Source organism: Schistocerca nitens, chromosome 7, assembly GCF_023898315.1.
Source record: "Schistocerca nitens isolate TAMUIC-IGC-003100 chromosome 7, iqSchNite1.1, whole genome shotgun sequence".
Classification (NCBI taxonomy): Eukaryota; Metazoa; Arthropoda; class Insecta; order Orthoptera; family Acrididae; genus Schistocerca; species Schistocerca nitens.
The window spans coordinates 509,925,082-509,937,720 of record NC_064620.1 but is presented as its reverse complement, the minus strand read 5'-3'; positions in this window follow the sequence as shown (position 1 = coordinate 509,937,720).

Sequence of the window (12,639 nt, the reverse complement as noted above, 5' to 3'; positions counted from 1 at the left end):
GCAGCAGAGGGTAAACTGGAATAATTCAGCTATGCCACAGATCATCCCGGAGAGTACAGGAGCAGATATAAGAATGTAAATTACATTCTGAAATTGAGTCTGAGTTGTGTTATGCTGCCGAGACGAGTACAGCGAACTATTGTCATTGGTGTAATAAGCTGTATTGCATGGTTAGATGAAGTCGTGATTTATATTGTGTCTACAGGCTGACCGTTAGATACTGTCTGACTTTGAGAAGAACAAATAAATGGGTGTGCTGTATAATAAAGGGTATCTTACTCAGCTGTCCAGGGTTAATACTGATTGGTGTTTCCTATGATCAGCGTTCGATTGCGTCTTGTCATGTTTCACAGTGGAACAGTAAATATTGGTTTCTTTTTTTAGTGTCCCTTGACAGTGTGACTCTTCGGAGCAGACGTCGCAGTATTAGGTTCTGGAGTCAATCTGTATGATTTATGAAATATAGCATCGCTGTATTTTGCTCCACACCAGCGATCAACCAATCCCCGAAGCGTCGGCACCAGAGATATAGCAGCAGTCATCCCAGGTACGAACCAGCTAATAACATATCTATGCAATCACAGCATAAGATGTTAACTGGCATTTGTCGACACAAAATTCCCGAGTATAAGCATTTAAAGTGTGTCACATGGCTCCATGTCAGCTTTCGATTTATCCCTCTCACAACACTCACGCAATAACTCAGCAGATTAAATTTATGTATGTGGTATAAACGGCCAATAAAAGGACATTACACAATTATTCACCCAACGTAGTCTCTTGACATAGTGATTTACATGAAGACCATGGTTGTACAACTTTATTGCTCTACAAAAATTACAAAACTGCGGTGTGTAGAACGATATTTACAAGATTGTTACAAGTAGACTGCCTCCTGGCTTTATTGCTACTTTGGAACAGTGCCTACCTACGTTTTCATCAACATTTCCTGTCACATCAACATTTACTTTCAAATATTATTACAAAGTTTATCTACTTGCATGAAGTAATTACATGTATTCATTTAGTGTGTGGTATGTGTAATTTTAGTCCACAACCTCGGTCAAATGAGTTGACAAAGTGTAGAGAAATGACAGATGTTTACTTGCTTGTAGGCCACTGCAGAATAGGACACATAGCTGGGCTACAGCAATATTAACTTTTCATACAACAGTTTTAACAGAATACCAACAGCTATAGGAATCAGTCATAGGAAGTTAGAAGCAGTTACGACCGTTATAGCATTCTGATTTGGTACAGTTTCCATGTTTTAATTACTTAGACGTCATTGGTAATAAAACTTTAGACATGAATCGTTTGTTTCCACTATGGGCGAATACAGTTTTGGAAAGAAAAACATTAGAAGTGCGAAGTAACATTCGTACGACATGGAGGGTGTTCAGGAAAATGTGTCCAATTCTTCTCGAACCTCACTGCGCTTGTCTCTTCCAGATTGCGTAGATGAAAATTTTCCGAAGATATGATGGCATGTCTCCTCAATAATAGATTCTGCACACCAACTTCAATAGTTATTTCATTGCCAGTTATCCCAAGGCATGTTATCTACACTTTTTGCCCTATTTGATCTCTAAAGCTCTGTTAATCTTCAACTCTAAGAGCACAATGAGCCTACGTAGGCCTAAGCTGCCATCGCTCACCACTGCCTTCCTCTGCCATTCTTCCTCTCCACCGTCGCTTCGACCACAGCACTCAGCATCGAGCCATTTCGTAATATGTTCAACACCAACTTTTTTCTTAGCCCCATTCCACTTTTAATACGCGTTTTTCCCTCGTTTACGCGTTGCAGAACGTCATTCCTTACTCGATCAATTCACCTGATTTTCAACAGTCTCCTGGAACACCATTAAACGTTTCATTTTTTTTGCCCAAAATTTTTATTCTTGTAATTTCTAATGTGGTTATAAAAGGAGCTGTGATTTTGATATTAATTTTTTCCGCAGACTCGGATAAGATTTTTTTCTTTCGTTGTCAACAGTTGTGAAACGCCAATTCCTCTCTCTCAAACCCCACCCTATGGGAAGAGAGGGAGACTTTTAGTTTTAGCGAATCAAAATTTACGAAGTAAATAAGTATTATCATTATCCATTTTCCACGAAAAAATGTGAACATAGATTTTCTTGAATTACAGAGCCAACTACCAAGAATGTACATCGTTTTTTATGTAGAATCTGATTCTGCAATAAAAAATGGGGGTTCCCATTTGAAATATTAAAGTTGCCTCCCGCCCCAACCCCAGGGGGCTGATTTTAGCACCAGCTGGTGTCCCCCTCGAAAACAATCAGCTTTGGTTTCTACACATTTATTCGTGTGAAGCTTTTTTTTTTTTAGTTATTATGGTTTGTCAACTTAAAATTTACACCCTGTATATAACGACGTGGAGAAGGCTTTACTGGCTAAGTTGTGATCAGGGGCTGCCCAGGAGCGTTTTAGTGAGGAGGTGTCTGGCCCAGAAGCTCACGACCTCAAACAGGGTAGCTTGAGAAAATACTTTGAGCGCTATATCAGTTAGAGAAGATACAAGGACAATCCTGTCGCGCATAAAGGTGTGCTGTGGATTTTAGAAGAAAAATTGGTGATTAATATACGTGAGACGCTAATTACGATATCGGACGTTTGTTTGGAACACTTCCTTCTGGTCCCAGATTCGATCGATTTCATACGTTTAGATTTCAGATATGCTAACGGGAACGGCGAAGTGCAGCTTGTCATGACCGGCTCTTACACCAACAATCATGATCGCGGTAACGGACGCTGTAGCAACAGCGCAGCGCCACAGATATCCCTGGCGAATCAAAACAGTCATGTAAACACTTAGAAATCGGCGCCGTTTTACCGGTGACCGGTCAAAACTTGGATAACATGCAAACCGCAATGAGGCAACACAGAACCAGTGACTACCAGCTGCAGACTTACCTCATATATTTATTATGTTAGAACATAGGCTAAAGGGAAATGAAATTAATGTTTACAATATACAGGAAAATAAAAAAGTTGCTAATTTCTGCAGAACTGAACATAAGGGCGGAGGAGTGAACGCCTAAGTACACAGAAAAATATAGGGTATCATTCCATGGTCAATAGACACCATACAGAAATGCTGTTTGAAGCTGCAGCAATACAGACAACATATAATGGGGAAAAGTGTGTGATAATAGGGCTCAACAGATCACCAAACGATCAGTTAAATGGATTTCAGAAAGAGTCAGAAGTTCTGTTAGATAAGGCTAGCAGGGAATTCTCTTTCATAGTTGTAGCAGGCGATCTAAATATTAACACACTAAAAGACAACTGTTGTACAAGGAGTTTTGAAGATCTGATTAAAACTTATGGACTTAATTTAGCAGTAGAAAGTCCTACAAGATGCTGTAAATAGACAGAAACATTAATAAATCAAGTAATCACTAATACATCGTAGAGCAGGCAACCAGTAGAGGTCATTTTCACAACCATTGCAGAGCAGTATGGGGTATTAGTTAAAGTAGCAGGCAACATAGGAAGGCCAGAAAAATTATTTAAAGAGCTTAGACAAACTAAGCAAACAAACATAGATATGCTACTAAGGGTAATGGAAACCGAAGTCTTTAGAGAAGTATATTTAACAGAAAACCTAGATACAGAATGGGAATCATTCTGCCATACATTAGACCATTGCATGTACGTTAGTAAGTAGGTAAATGAATGACAAGTATAATAAAAGCTATTGGCGTCAGGTACCAGAGGGTAGATAAGTTAGTACAGATTGAAGTTAGATTTGAGGATGGGGCCATTAATTGCACGTTACTTGTGGTGAATGGGTTAAGAGTCAGTTGCTTATTGGGCATGGGATTTTTGCAAGGATGTAACGCAAGGATCAACCTTCCAAGTGGCCAGTGCCATTTGACAGTCTATGGTATAGAGGTTGAATTAAATTTAATTAAAACAAAGGCATGTAATGGTAAATTTTGTCAAGGATTTAAAGTAAGAATCATACTGTACAACAGTTTAGCAAAGTGTATAAAGATGATAGAAAGTATGTTTTGATGTACACAGATCATCACTGTGATCGTGTCACTACCACCCCTGTTTTGTCAAATTGGATAGAGGATATATGTTACACAGAAACGCATGCATAATAAAGTCCTAGAATCAGAAAGTTTGTCTCAGGATCAGAGGCTCAAATTAATAAATCTGCTGATGTACTATGTTGAAGTTTTCTCCAGTAAACCTAGAGTGATTAAGAGGTATCAGTATCATATGAATGTGGTCCACCACAAGAAAAACTTCCACAAGTCCTATTACGTCCCACGGGATAGAGGGGAAGGTGTAAAACACGAACTGCAAAAGATGTTGCCGTGGGACATACTAGAAACATTCTTGTTTCCTTACAGTAGTCCATTGGTAGCCATATCAAAGTCTGGCCGAGGTGTCCACCTCGTTTTAGATGCAAGATCTATCAATAAAATCATAGTTCCTGTAAGAACCCGACCAGAAATACCAAAGGAACAAATCCAAGAACTCTACGTTGTACGCTACCTATTAATGATAGATCTCCACTCCTACTACTAGGATGTAAGCTTAATGGAGAAATCACGAAAGTATACTTCCTTTATTTTTGGGGGAAGGTCTTGCTAATTTAAAGAATTGCCTTTAAGGATAAATGTGTGCCCTGGGGTTTTCATAACAGCCATAGACACAGTACTAGGACTGAAACTAGTAGATAAAGTTACACCGTATGTGGATGACCTGCTGGTGGCAACTGTCCCTCTGGTGGAACATCTTAAACTGCTCGAGGAAGTGCTAAAGAAGGTCTCGAACACTGAAGTCACTGCTAATTTAGAAAAGTCAAAACTTGCAAGGGACGAGGTTAAATTTTTAGGTAATATTGTCTCGCCCCAAGGAATAGTACAAGATCTCAAAAGTTAAAAGCTATTGTAATTTTCCATCCTCAGCTTACATAAATATTGAAAGCATTTCTATGACTTGCTTCCTTTTTCAGAGAGTTCGTTCCTAATAAGTTTCGTTCCTAATCAGTTGCTGAACAGTTGTCAATTGCTGAATCTCTTGCAGAACAATGTAAATTGGTTCTGCTCAGGAAAGTTCCAGAAAGATTTTAACAAAATAAAGGAAGCTTTAGTTAGTTCAAAAATCTTATAGCACCCTGACATGCAAAAACATTTTCTGTGTGCCCTCTGGCGCCTCTTGCTCTGAATTGGGAGCAAGTCTATTGCAGGTAATAGAGAAGCATGGTAAGTCTGAAGTAAGAATAACCATATTGATATTCGAGTTCTCACTAAGTGCGAAAGATCAGATTCTGCAAATGAATTAGAGGCCTTGGCTGTGGTTTGCTCGTTTAAGAAATTCAGTTTCTACATATATAGTAAACACTTCAAAGTTTATTCGAACCATCAATCATTGAGCTTGTTTCTCACATGTAAAGTGCTCAACCCAAGACTTGTTCGATGCAACGCTTTTTACAGGAATATGATTATGATTATGAAATTGTTCGTGTCGAAGGCAAAGGCAGTGTAATTGCGGATGCTCTGTCAGGATACCTGAGCTTTCCATTCTCATTGAACAAATATCCGATTTTAAAATATTATTAATGTTGGATCCGTTACAGTGATAGTATTACCTGGAGATGTGCTCAGATATGAGAGTTTCACAAGACGCTGATTTTCGTTCGACCAAAGTTAAATAATTGATAGCACTCAATATTACAAGATACATGGCAGTTGTCTGTTCCATAGACAAAAACTCAATTCAAATTCCCAATGTGTATGTATTCCTTTTGCGTACCACGACACCTCATATGACACATGCACCTGGTATGAGGCACTTCGGTGTAGAAAAGTGTCAGAAGAAGATTGCACTACACTGTTACGAGCATAATCTGCATTGTCTGATACACCAGCTCTTATGCAGTTGCATTGTTTGTCAGAAGGCAAACCCATGCACACATCCAATAAGGTAACTTTGCATCCGATTTTTATTTCTAATCCTGAAGAAATCGTTTCCCTTGACGAAGTGGTACTAATACTTCAGGCTCGTGGGGATGCTAAATACATTGTAGCGATGTACGACTTGTTTTCTAAATATCTTATACTGCATGTCACAAAATTGCTACTGCAGACCAACTATCAAAATAATGAGGGAAGACTACTTCCCGAGGTTTGGCAAACCAGATACTCTCTGACCAGCCCCGAACTTTATACTTAAAGCTTGGAAATCCGTTATTCAAGAACAACAGATTAGGCAAATTTTAATTTCGATATTTTCTCCTGAATCCAGTCCAATTAAAAGAGTTTTTATGGGGTTCAACTGACTCATTAGGGCGTACGCTCTCCACTAACCGTCTGGAAGGGTGGAACTCATAGCCCCTTTTGAACAAACAGTGATTAATTTGCCTCACGCTCCACGCTCCACGCTGCAGCTGAAATCATGTTAGAAGTCAAATATAAGAATGAATGGATAAAACCACTCCTGCACCAGCCAGGATATGGCGTATCAAAAGAAGAAAAAATACTCCATGCCCTGATATCCTCAACAGCCAACACGCGTTTTAGGAAGTCAAAATATGGCAAAAAAAATGTGACATATTGTGACTTCATGGTTAGTGAAAAAATACTGTTGAGAACTCTCCTAAAGCAAATAGTTCTACGAAAGAAAAATAAGAAATGACAATTGCTACATATTGGACCTTATAAGATTATAAGAGTACCACATGAAGGATTGTATCTCACAGACTAACTACTGTAGTTTCTAACAGTATTAAGGCATTATCTCATCAGAGAGATTTAAAGAAATATGTGCAATAAATTTCATGATCTCTTATTTCTAAATATTATTACTTGAGTTTATTTATTGTAGCTGTATGTCTTATAGTCTATGTGGATTTAGTACCACAAGTCATGTTTACTGTTTAGATATGTTTGACTAGCTAAATCCTTTATTGATCTTGTACCTTTGAAGTTGCGATCATTTGTTTAAAAGGTAGACAGTCTGTCCAGCATGAAGAAATTATTTGTAAATAGTTAACATCTTAGGTCATCAGTCCCCTAGAACTTAAAACTACTTAAACCTAAATAACCTAAGGACATCACACACATCCATGCCAGAGGCAGGATTCGAGCGTGCTAACGTAGCGGTCGCGCGGTTCCAGACTGACGTGCCTAGAACCGCTTGGCCACACCGGCCGACTGTAAATAGTTGTATAAATGCTAAAGGTGAAGAGACACTGGTTACTAAGCTCTGGCAGAGAACAGCTTTACTGCATGAGTGATACAAGTGAGGACTGGAAACGCTAACCTGGCATCCTGGAGTGTTTTGATTAGTGAAAGGTGCACTAAAGCAATCCATATAAATCTACTTATCCGTATGGCGTTTAATACAGGCGAAATGATAAGCCATTGATAGTAGTTTTAGGCCTCGTTGCTGTATTGAAAAGAAATAGTTTAATATATTGTTAAACGTGAAATAACTTATGCCATATAATCTTTCGCATTAAGGATGAGAGAAGTAAAAGATTTTACCATCACTTGTATAACTAAATTTTCAATTTCATAGTATGTTAGTATCACAATCACTTGGTACACGAAGAAATGCGGAATATGAATTTGGACAAAGAGTGTTTCACTCTACTTTCTATTTTTCCAAAACCGTGATTTTTTTCTTTTTGCTTTCTTTTGGATGTTTGTCATTTACGATCAGTGCTCACGTAAGTGACGATTTGTGGCGTGTGGGCAAAAAACAATGGTTCCCAAGTACAGGCATTCATATCTGCACTGCTCGATGTATCAAGCCATTGAGTTCCACAAGACAATTACACCCAACACTGCATTCTGTGTAATATGAAACAACTGTGGTAAATATTCGTCGACAAAAGTACTGAAAAGAAAGTTTTACAATCTGTGGGACTGACAAAGGAAAAGACTTTGGTGATGTTCCTGTGTATAGTTACTGGAGTCCGACTTGTATCAAAGTAGTATGATGGACGCTCATACGAGCGAAGATGCTATGTGGTGCATGTAAGCAGACGTTTAGAAATGAAATTCAGAAGTGCACAGTGCCGGTGCATTCACGTCTGAAGAACTGGAAGATACGTGGAAATGAATGATGAATCACAGGACACTAGCTATTTTCAGTACATCCTACAGTTCGTAATAAACACTCGCAATTGAAACAATTCGTTGGTTCGGTGCAAGCCGCGGACTACACCTAAATACCTGCCCAAGCAATGGGTGTCAATTATACAACGTAAAACCCAACTGGCGACGTATATCTTATAAACTAAATGGCATCTGATTGCATTACATGCGAATCACGCACAGTTGCACTACACTGACATTTACATGTTGCTAGTGAGAACTCGTAAGTGACTTCTAAGCAATGCTAAGCAACGAAATGTTTCATGTGTTAAATATTATTTGTATATTTACACGTCAAGTTCCGTAGGACCAAATTGAGGAGTAAATCGTCAAGGTCATGGAACTTGTTAGTAAATGAAATTACAAAATAAAATTAATGACACAGAAAAATAAAGTGCTTATGAACCCAAAAAAGTAAAGTCATAAGTTTAAGTAAACGCAATCAATAATACAACATATGAATCAGCTCAATTTTTCAAGGAACTCTTCAACAGAATAGAAGGAGTGACCAATGAGGAAACACTTCAGTTTCGATTTGAAAGTACGTGAATTACTGCTAAAATTTTTGAATTCTTATGGTACCTTATTGAAAATGGATGCAGCAATATACTGCATACATTTTTGCATAAGAGTTAAAAATGTCCGATCCAAATGCAGGTTGGGTTTCTATTAACTGAGTGTGCCGTGGGGAGTGGAAGCGCCGTTAGAGGCACCGTGTCACGAATCGAATTGATGTGTCTATTGTCCTTAGCGTAAGTTAGTTTAATTAGTGTGTAAGTCTAGGGACCGATGACCTCAGCAGTTTGGTCCCTTAGCAATTCACACACATTTGAACAGCTTAAATTGGCGAAAGCTGTTTATTCTCGGAAATAATCTGATATTGTTTACAAGGAACAACAGTTAAGAACAACGTCAAAATTCCCAGATTAGAGAAAAGTGGTCGACAAGGAGTTCACGAACTTACACCAGTCATTGCCCAAACCGACCGTTTATGAGCCAGAAATATCGTTTTAAAATGAAAAGTGCTACCCCAAAAAATAAGCGAATAGAAATAAGGAAAGCAGACTTATTTTCGTGTCGAACCATCACTTACTTTAGATACCGTTCGAATAGTAAAAGTAGCAGTAGTAAGTCTTTGAACAAGATCCTGAACGTGGGCTCTCCACGACAGTTCATGATCCGTCTGACCACCTAGAAATTTGAACTGTTCAGTTTCACTAATGATAAACCATTCTGTGAAATTAAAACGTCGGGCTTAGTTGAATTCTGTGTTACAAACTGTAAAAACTAGATTTTAGTGTGATTCAGCGTTATTTTACTAATATGTCATGAACTGCACTATTTGAAACTGAGGCAATGTTGCACACAATATCCTTTAATAACAAGCTAGTATCATCAGCAAACAGAGTTACCCATAATACCAAAGGGAATATCATTTATATAAATAAGCAACAGCAGTGGCCCAACACTGCTTCGTGGGGCACCACCATTTGACTGTACTCCACTCAGATCCCACATCACAGCCATTCTCAACACTATGAATGATGACCTTTCGCTGCATGTTGTTAAAGTAGGAGGTAAAACGATTATGAGCTACTCCCCGTATTCTGTAATGGTCCAACTTCTGGAGCAATATTTTGTGGTCAACACAATCAAACGCCTTAGTTAGATCAAAACATATGCCTAGCATTCGAAACCTTTTGTTTAACCCACCCAGTATCTCACAGTTAAAAGATAATGTAGCATTTTCAGTTCTGACAACTTCTAAAGCCGAACTACACTTATGATAGCAAATTATGAGATAGAAAATTATCAATTATCCTTATGTACATTGTCTTTAAACAACCTTAGCAAACACTGATGGCGTAGAAATAGGTCTAAAATTGTCTACATTATACCTTTCTCCCTTTTCATAAAGCGGTTTTACTACTGAGAAATTTAATCGTTCAGGAAACTGACCATTCCTAAAGGAATAATTACAAATATGGTTAAGTACGGTGCTTACCGTGCAGTACCGCACTTTAATATTCTGCGAGGCACTCCATCGTGTCCATGAGAGTCCTTAGTATTCAGGGATTTAATTATTGACTCTGTCTCCCCCTTGTCTGTATCATAGAGGAATATTTCACACATCAAACTCGTTAAGGCATTTCCCAACAGAATATCTATTTGTAAATAGGTTACGTGTTGCTTTCAGCTTACAGTATTACCGACTTACAGCCAGTGAAAAGCTGTATGCCGCACGGATTCGGGTCCCAGAAGTATAGTGTGTGTATGTGTGTGTGTGTGTGTGTGTGTGTGTGTGTGTGTGCGTATGTGTGTGAATGTGTTAATTATTATTAATTTGTAAAGAGAAATTTATCACAGGGCAGCAGTGCGTGTCAGTCTTAATTAAAAGCAGTTACTGCCTCTGTCAGTGTTCCATGTACACCTTGGCGAGCGGTTTGAAGAATAACGCGCCAGCCGACCAGTGCTGTGGTTGGCAGCTGTCTTCTATGGCGGTTGTGCTTGTTACGACGGCGCGACCCAGCTGACGAGACGCCACCGAGCTGTTGTAGCCTGGCAAAACTCGGCGCCCGCATTAGCCACTCGCTGCAGCACAATGATGCAGCAACCATGGTTCAGTCCTCGACGACATCATTTCCTTGTTATGTACAAAATGTTTATCGAGAATTAAACTTACGCAAACAACATGGACGTTAAACAAAATGAGAGATTTCTTCACTTTCTTTGGCAATTATCTGTCGATAAAACAATTCTGTCCACTCTGTCCACAGACCTTTTTTATTTGTGTAAATAATGAAAACTGTATAATATATGACATTCCGTGTATATAATAAGGATGACTGTGACTCATGAACACGTTACTTAATACACAGTTTGGAGTTAGAGAACTAAATGTATAGAATACATGGAGATATTCCTCGCTTCATTGGTTTTTTTCCTCCTTTGCCCCTTTTTCCCAGTTGGGGACAGGAACGTCTAAACAGGAAATGAGCCAAGATTATTAGAATAACTATTGAGTTCTCATCAAGTACTGAAACATAAAACATAATTCTGTTTCCATTTGTATACTTATCGGACCCAGATCTAGAGGTTGGAAAATCTAGGTATCTATCAAGGGCGGCAATTTCAGGGGCGCTAAATTCACATTATTGAAGAAAACTTGGTTCCCAAAGTTTCTAGAGTTCAGCGCATGTTTGTCTATCGATTATTCATTACATTTTAAAAAGCATCCGTGTTTGTTTTTGAATAATTTTGAACACATTTCAAATTGATTTTTGAACCAATCATTATTTGATTCTTGAATGCGTGCATAAAGTACGTGGCGTCCCTTCCAGGGGAATCCTCGTCGCACCTAGAAATAAAAAACTTTCACGCAGACAGAAGGGGATGGCTCAATATGAGCTGCGCCGAATAAATCCGAAGGAGTGTGTGCCAATCGCTGTTTGTTTATATGGTTGATTGGGTGCGCCAATGATCAACGTTGTTATAATTATTAGTGAAATCCATAGATTCAGACTACTAGAGGAAAAAAAGACTAATAGGAATAACAGGTAAGCAAGATTACTTTTTATGTTCTCTGTGTATCCAAGAAGATGAAATTTCGACAAAAAATGTTTGCGTGAACGCTAATTAGTATGAGCCAATTGTACAGCCCCTGGATAGCAGACGCTTAAGTTCTGTTCTCGGAATAGCGTGGAAAACGCGGTGTACAAACATGTAATAACGCCTAACCGGACAATAAAGGCGTTGTAACTAAACTGACTATTCTGCCAGGGTTAGTGACGTTAACCGGAGAATAAGTTTTGACAGTGACAGGAATAATTATGGAATTAGTGATGACAAGAGCGTTTCTAAGAAAGAGGAAGTAAAAGAAACGGAGACAACACACGAAATTATATAGAAGAATATGACTATTCCAAAATTATATAAAAATTTGGTGGTACAACTTTTCGATCTCGTCTTTGAGAAACTGGAGAGTATGAATGAAATTTTGAACTATTTCCAAACAAAACATTTTGCTTGCAGTAGGCCCAATAGGCATTTGATATTGGTATTTCGTGGATTATATTCTGTCGTGTTATTTATGTAAATGAGGTACGTAAAATTGACCATTTGTGCTAATACGGTCTCGCTTACTTGGCATGTCCTACAGTTGCTTCAATATTGGAAAGATGTATTTCCTTTTATCTAGCAGAAGGTGACAAAATTGACGTAATCAAATCTTGGATACTATTTGTACTAACAGCTTTTTCGTTATTAGATAACGAAATTTTGATTTTTCATGTAGTCAAACGATTGACGAACTTTGATGAGGTACTAGATTGTTTCGCAGAAAGAAATTTCGCCATGTCACGCTGTAGCAAGACTAGAGAGAATAAATTGCCTGGACAGAAGGTTTGAAGAAATGTGTAGTGTCTTGCTGGTCTCTTGGTTTTATTGGTTTTACGTTTCAAATAGTTAATTTTATGTCACGCAAAAGAAAAGTTAT